Source organism: Grammomys surdaster, unplaced genomic scaffold (assembly GCF_004785775.1).
Source record: "Grammomys surdaster isolate TR1022 unplaced genomic scaffold, NIH_TR_1.0 258, whole genome shotgun sequence".
Taxonomy (NCBI): Eukaryota; Metazoa; Chordata; class Mammalia; order Rodentia; family Muridae; genus Grammomys; species Grammomys surdaster.
In genome coordinates, this window is record NW_021604699.1 from 3958336 (window position 1) to 3966073 (window position 7738).

The window sequence follows — 7738 nt, forward strand, 5'->3', positions numbered from 1 at the left end:
TTCCTTCCTTCCTTCCTTCCTTCCTTCCTTCCTTCCTTCCTTCCTTTTTTTAAAATGTGGGTATTGGTGTTGATGTTCCAAACACATATCCTCATAATTGCATGCCGTGTGAACACTTTACCCACTGAGCTGTCTCCTCCATCCTCTCTCTTTTTATCATCTCTCTATTATCCCAATTCCCATAGAGTACAGGGAAAGAAGTCTCTAGAACATCATGCTTCATTTAGTGATTATGGTGGTACATAGTCTTTGAGTGTGTATGTGTACATGTGTGGGTGTGGGGGGTAATCCTCTGTTGTCAGTGGAATTAGTCTTAATAAATACACTATCTGAGAATATTATAAGTCACATGTGACTCACTAGATATCCCTGGTCAGCCACATAACACACTGTAGGGCTTCTTTTCTTGATAACAGCACTACCTGGGAGGGAAACTTCACTGCCACTACCTGCTGTAGAAGGAGACCACGCTACACATTACTAACCCAAGAAAAGACCCAAGCTTGGAGTGCAGCTTCTCCTAAGTGCTCTTCCCTTTTATGCCGTCCTGGAGTTGAAAGCTGTAGAGTTAAAAAAAAACTTTCATTTATTTTTTTTTATATTTTTGGTAATTACTTTGATATACCAACTTTATTTTTTCCTTGCTCTATGTCTATGCTTCTGTCTGTATCTGTATTTCTTCAAATAAATACAATGTCTATGGAAAAAAATAAATAAAAGTGCCTTGTTCTAGTGTTAAAGAAAGAAAGAAAGAAAGAAAGAAAGAAAGAAAGAAAGCGAGCTGTAGAGTTGAACCATTGGAAGCCAGGGACCACATTTTATTTCTTCTCTGTATTTATCCTTCTCTCCCATCTTTCTTCATATCTCTGTCCTTTCAAGGACCAGTGTCAAACAATTCCTAGGATTATCACCTACTCTCATTTTGAACAATGCCTAAGATTCAAGCTTTGTAACGGAAGTCATCACCGATTAACTTTTAAGGATCAATTATATCCAAAGTATTTCCTAGTGGGGTATCTGTGCTATCCTGGGCTGAGTGAGAACGTTCTGTGTAGGGCCTTAGATATTTATTATACATATGAGAGTGTTTAAGAAATACCACGTTGTTAGAAGAATGAGCTGCACAGCTGACTGTGCTGTGCACTCACCTGCAGTGGCTGGTTTGGGTTGTGGGCTCTGGCTCATTTGGTGGGCTTTAATATATAAACACAATGCAGTATTTTATAGTGCTTTTCATGTGTAGACTGTAACACTCTCTAAATGGAATGGAATGTCAAGGGGCAGAAGGAACACTGAGATCCACAGGAGCTTTCCTCTCTTATCATTGATATTCTTGTGAAGAACTGAAATCTGGGTTTCTCAGGAGAGTGTTGTGGAGAAAGTGAGACTGCTCAGGTTCAAACTAACCAAACTTCATTTCTGCCCTCCCTCCCTCCCTCCCTCCCTCCCTTCCACCCCTCCCTCCCTCCTTCACCCCTCCCTGTTTTGTACTTTATTTCTTCTTATTATCTTTTAAAAATTAAATTTATTTTATTAGATACGTATGGGTGTTTTGCCTGTGTACCTCATGGATGCCTGGTGTTATGTAGGGCAGAGGAGGAGTATCAGGTTTCCTGAAGCTGGCATCACAGATTGTTAACCGCTATGTGGGTATTGGAACTCTTAACTTGGGTCCTCTGGAAGTATAGGCAGTGCTCTTTACTGCGGAGGTATCTCTCCAGCCCTTATTTCTATGATGATGATCTTGATGATGATGATGATGACGGCGATGACAACAATAGTTTCACGTAGCTTAGGTTGGCCTTTAGTGTAGGATGTAGGTGGGGATGGCCTTGAACTTCTGATCTTCCCACCTGTACTTCCTAAGTTCTAGGACTAAGGTGTTTACTACCACACCTGGACATCCTTTGTTAGACCATGAGTTCTATGATAGCCTGGATACATGAGACTACCCTGTCTTACAACGGGGATAGGGTTGCCCATGGAGATAACTTAGGAGTATGAGGACCTGAGTGCAATCCCTCAAATCCATTAAAATAAAACAAAAATAAACTCCCCCCAAACAAACAACAACAAACCAACCAAACAACCAAACAAGAAAAAAACTAGTTTGATGGTGTATTCTTGGAAACCTTGTGCCAGGGAATCAGGACCAAGAGGATCCATGGGGCCTCTCTCTGCAACCATTTTGGGTCAATTAGCCCTGTCTCAGAAGAGATGGCTTGTGTTTCTAAAGATGACATTAGAGGATGTCTTCTGGCCTCCACCAGCATTCACACACACACACACACACACACACACTTGCATATTTACTTGCACACACATGATTAACACATATGTACCTTCATATCTGTCTTAAAAATAAGCTTCCTGAAGCTGAGGCAGTGCTGGCCTGTTGTCCATGTAATTTTTAATCTTTAAGGAAATCCATAGCTCACATAACTCACAGACATAACAGAAAAGAAATGTATTTTGTTTTCTACCAAGTGGGCTTTGGCCTTCACAGTCTCACCATGCACATGGGGTTGGTTTCTTAACTTGGCATCCACAAGACTATAGAAGGACTCAAGTGTGGGAAGACATCCTTCATCTGCCTGAATTCCAGGCTCCTCTGGTAGATCAAGTTTTCTGACTTATAGAACTGAAAACATCTTTTGTGGTTTGAGGAAAGGAATTGAAATGACGTCATGGTTTATGTTTAGAATGTGTGTGAATCAACTCTTTATCTGAAGGCTGTTTTCTCTGTGGAAAAAAAAAGTCCCGTATGCTTGCTCAAATTCTGTTCTCCAGGACCTTAGAACAATGGCTTATGTAGAGTCAGTGGTCAGTGAGTAAGTGTTGATGAATTGATACATAAAGAAATACATTCCTTAATTTCATTATATGAGAAGTAAAATTATTTCTCAGTGAGTAAAGGAATAATTTTCTCAAATTTTCCTTTTTATTTAATGACAGATATTGATTGCTCTCACCTTAGTTATTGAAAACTTCTGTTAAAGCCATATTGATCCACTTGGTTAATCTTGCACACAATCTGTTTTTGTTTTGTCCTATTTAAACAAAATTTTGCCAAGAGTCTGCTTTTCCCATAAGATAAGGTGTATCAGTTCTTATTAGCAAAGACTAGGTCAAATCCCCAAACCTTCAAGGATGTGTGTTCCATGGGTGATTCATCCACCTACTCATGTTTCTTTTTTGTATGTATATGTGTAAGAATTAGTACATTGTGTGCACCAGAGGCCTGAGGTATCTTCTATCAGGTGTCTTCTTCACTTTCCTTCTACTGTACTTTTTCAGATGAGATTTCTCATTGAACCTAGAGCTTAATGATAGAGCAAGACTGGCTGGTTCACTCTCACTCCTACCCCCAAAGATTATGGGCTTTGGCTACTTTTTCTGTTTTTTTTTCTATGAGTGCATGGGGATCCAAAACTAGGTCCATATATGCTCTGTTTAGCTCAGTCCCCAAATCCTGGCTGGGTTGATGAGGGACTGAAGAGAGATGAGGCATACAGGCTCATGGACAGAAAAGCTGGGCTCTGGTAGGCCGTGCATGTCATAATAGAGACACACCACCAGGAAACAACCATGAAACTCAGTGTGTTTATTTTATACATCTGAATTGAGGAAGTGGCTTTATGGTTAATGGCTGAACAAGGAGGCAAGCTTAGCTAATCTCTGTAGGAGATCCTGTAGGTGAACAGTCTTAGGACATGGTCATCCTGGGAGGAAGAAGCTGTGGTTGATAACTTCTTCACATGCTGTCAGCATCTATACTTGGACCAGAGGAAGTCATTACTAGCTCTCTGAGCCTCACGTGGGAAAGGCTTTGCCTCTCCTGTGGGTCTGATGCATTGAAGTTCTTGGCATGACTTTCTTGTGTCAAGAATGAGCACTCAATCTGGGCTTTCTTGGCTCACTCACTCAAGCTTGCATGGCAAGGACTTTACTGTCTGAGCCATCACACAGACCTCTTAAGGTATGTCTTCTTGCTGCTGGTAGTCATCAGCTTGCAGTCAGATCCCTTTGTAATGCTTGGTGTGCCCAGAGGCTTGGTGTCTTTGCATGCCCTGTGTACTATTTATGACAAAGTGGTGGGTGTGGAAATTGCATGCATAATCATAGAGGATAGTTTATCCATTTGGACCAGAACACCCTAGGCAAACAGATTACAGCATCTTGATGTCCCGTTGGTAGCAATGGAGGTGAATAGGAGACAGCTGGGTTTGGATTAGACAAACAGGAATAGAGGCTCTGAGCTGAACGGTGGGGACCTTCACTTTTACAACAAGATGGCATACTTTGGGATTCTTGTCCAAAATTGGGGTGGTTTTTTGTTTGTTTCGTTTTCTGGTGAGCTTTCTCCACATCAGTAGGGTGCTCCAGTGAAGAATTTTGAGCTTTTCACCTCTGCAACATCTTTGCTTTAATATGAATTCCCCAATCAGCAAATGCCTTATGCTCTCTCCAAAAGAGAGAAAAGAGAACCCAACTCTACCCCAGGATACAAACATGGCTGTCGAGGGCCTAGGTAGACTGCAGCTTCAGATTGCCTGTGTCTCTGTGTGTGCTGTCCTGTGTTGTTAGGTTCGATTAATATCTTAACTGTGGATTGTGACTTCAGACTTCTCATCTTGCAAATTCAACTATTAAAAAAAAAAAAAACAACCAAAAACCCGAAGACAAAAAGACAGATCCTGGACAGCTCAATAGTCATGATTACTGTGTGCATTTCTGGCTCCCATGTACCTATATACCTGCCTGTTCTCCCTGACACCTGCCATTAAGAGATTGAGTTTATTGAAATACCAGCCTTCATTGGCCTCCTGGAGTCTAAGGAGCAAAAGATTCCCTAACGGATCTTTTTCAGTTCTAAAGAAGTGCTGAGTATAAAAATAATAATTCATGGCACAGTATGTTCTTCTACCCACTGGGGAGGTACAGGTGCAATTCAAAAGCATAGCTACAGATAAGAACATCTACAGCCATTTGTTAAAGGGCCAGAGAATTCTTAGTTTCCGTCCTGGTTGGTGGCCGTTACAAGGTATAATCTGGTTGTCCTGGTTTTACCTTATGCAAACCTTTCATTTGAAAGTGATTGGTAAAATTGCTTTGAGGCACCTCCCCAAATCAACACACAGAGAAGGAATTTCCACACACAACTCCACCCTCCTTCCTTTCTACTTTTGAAATAGGATCTTAATTCTATAACTCTGGTTGACTTGGAACTTGAAGCTTGGGCCAGGCTAGCCTTGAACTTCCACTGATCCTCCTGCCTCCGCCTCTCCACTGTGGTGCAATTACAGGCTTGTGCTACTACACCTCACCCTTAGGGGAAGAGTTTGAAGTTTTGTTTCTTCATGAACAGAGTTTAATCATAGGGGTTGCTAGATTTTTTTGAATGACGGTGCGTAAGACTGGAGTGTCAGAATGAAGACTGAAGTGAGGTGAAGATTCAAACTGGTGGTAACTTTTAGAGGCAACCTGGATGAAAAGGACATTCAAGTGGTAGGATGTGTTATGTCATCCTGAGGTAGCTGCGTTGTCAACCACTGAGATAGTTACAGAGAGCCTGGACCTAATGGAGAGTAGGCATTGGAAATGTCTAACGTCGTTATCTTGTGTGCGAATCGCTCATAGGGTCAAGTAGTAATTCCCATCAGCGTCTTGACTTGTCTGGCCAATTAAACAGACATGTCTCTGCAGTGGAAGCCTATTAAGTGGATAGGGTTGGGTTCTGCTGGTGTAATTACAAGTAAGAACAGTTCACCATCCATCTTTTAGTTTTGTCCAAATAAACAAATACATATCCTAAGTAGAGGAAAGTCAAGAGTGAGCAGACAAAAACACATACCTCTTACTTAAACTGAATGTGCACCCATATTAACATGTGGACAGGTACCCTGGCATTCATTTCCCTCTGTAGGAGTTGAGACTTATCTGAAGTAATCTTGCAGCCAAATGTTAGCTACAGACCTGTAGAAGATATCTTGAGCTGGAGTATAAAAAGCACATGTAATAATTAATATAGCAACAGCTAGAAGCGCCTGAGGTCAGTAGTTGCTACATCTATACTACATGTAAACAAAGTATTAGCCAAAATGACTTTCAGAGGACTCTAATTACATCTGTTTTAATTTAATTTAGTCTGATTTAATGATACTTTTTAAATATGAATTCGCTTCATAGTAACTCTGTTGATTACCATTTCCTTTCTTTGAAAAGAGTGCACAAGAAAGAGATGGGATCACTTTAAGTTTATTTTAATGACTTACTTTGGTGACTTCACATAACTAAAGCCATGATGTCTTACCGCAGGCCTAGTGTCTCCAAGTCAGTAACTTAAGCCTCATTTCATCTTTGTCTACATTTTTATGTAGGAGATTTCCATACACTAGGGACAAAAATCTCACTGGCGGATGGCATCAGTTTTGACAAATGCACACACTTGTGTAGCCAGGGCTTCCCATCAGGATGGAGAAGCTAACCATTTTCCTGGTTGGTAAAGTCAGTCACTGCCTTCCTATTCCCAAAGGCAGACAATGTTCTGATCTGTTTTGTTTTCTTAGGGTGGATTTGTCTGTGTTAAAACTTCATGCACATGTGAGCACTAAAAGGGACTCTCTTGCTTAAGGCTTTTTTTTTCATTCATAAAGTTAACTTTAATTAGTCACTCTCATGGCATTATGTAGATACTAGCAACCATGGATAAACCAATCATGTGGAATAAACAAATGGACATTAAAAAACAGATATACTTAATAAATGATTATTTTTATTGTTATTTTAAGTATATTTGATAACAGAGGTAAGAGGGCATCTTTTGAGAGCAGATTTCCTTCCTCCATCTTGGCTTCCTAGAATGATGCTCAGGTTCATGAGGCTAACTCAGTAAAAACTTTTACCCTTATTGTTTTGAAATAGCTGAGTTTGCAAATACTTGTTATTGATCTGATTTTTAACTGAAATCTTAATAAATGTAATGGTGTCAGACATAATACAGTAGAGCCATTGCCCAGGTCTTCTCAGCGATGTCATTTCACGAGACTTAAGTATAGGTCCTGATGTGATTGTTGATCTTCCTCAGCTCCTGGTTTAATGTGTGTGTGTGTGTGTGTGTGTGTGTGTGTGTGTGTGTGTAGCTGTCATATTTTGCAGGTTGTATTTTTAACACCACTGTGAATATGTTAAAATATCTAAGTGGTTTCCTTTCTTTTGCACTGTGACAGCGACACCCACCTCCTTCTTCAACTGTCTTCTCTGCTTCTGCAGACATTAATTGGTTCTCCCTATCTAAAAGCTTTATATACATAGTTCTTCGGTGGTTATGATTTTAAGATCTTTCGAGTTCTCCAGAGATTCATCCAGGTTGTCCATTCTCTTTGTTGCAGAGGACCGTATTATGGCTTGAGGGACCATAGTTGGTGTCTCCATCTGCTTGGTGAAGGGTATCTGGACTGTTCGAAAACCTTGGCTATTATGACTAAAGCTGTGATGAACATTTGTATACAGGTTTTCATGTGGACCTAAGTTCTTGTTGCTCTGGGATGAATGCCCAAGAATGAAATTACTGGATCAAATGGTGACTGTGTGTTTAATTTTATAAGAACCTACCACATCATTTTCAAGCGTATCCGTACCCTCTTACACTTCTACAAGCTATCTTCCTGTAATCCATCTTCTGTGCATGCTTTCTAGAATTTTGTTCTCTCTCTCCCTCTCCCTCTCCCTCTCCCTC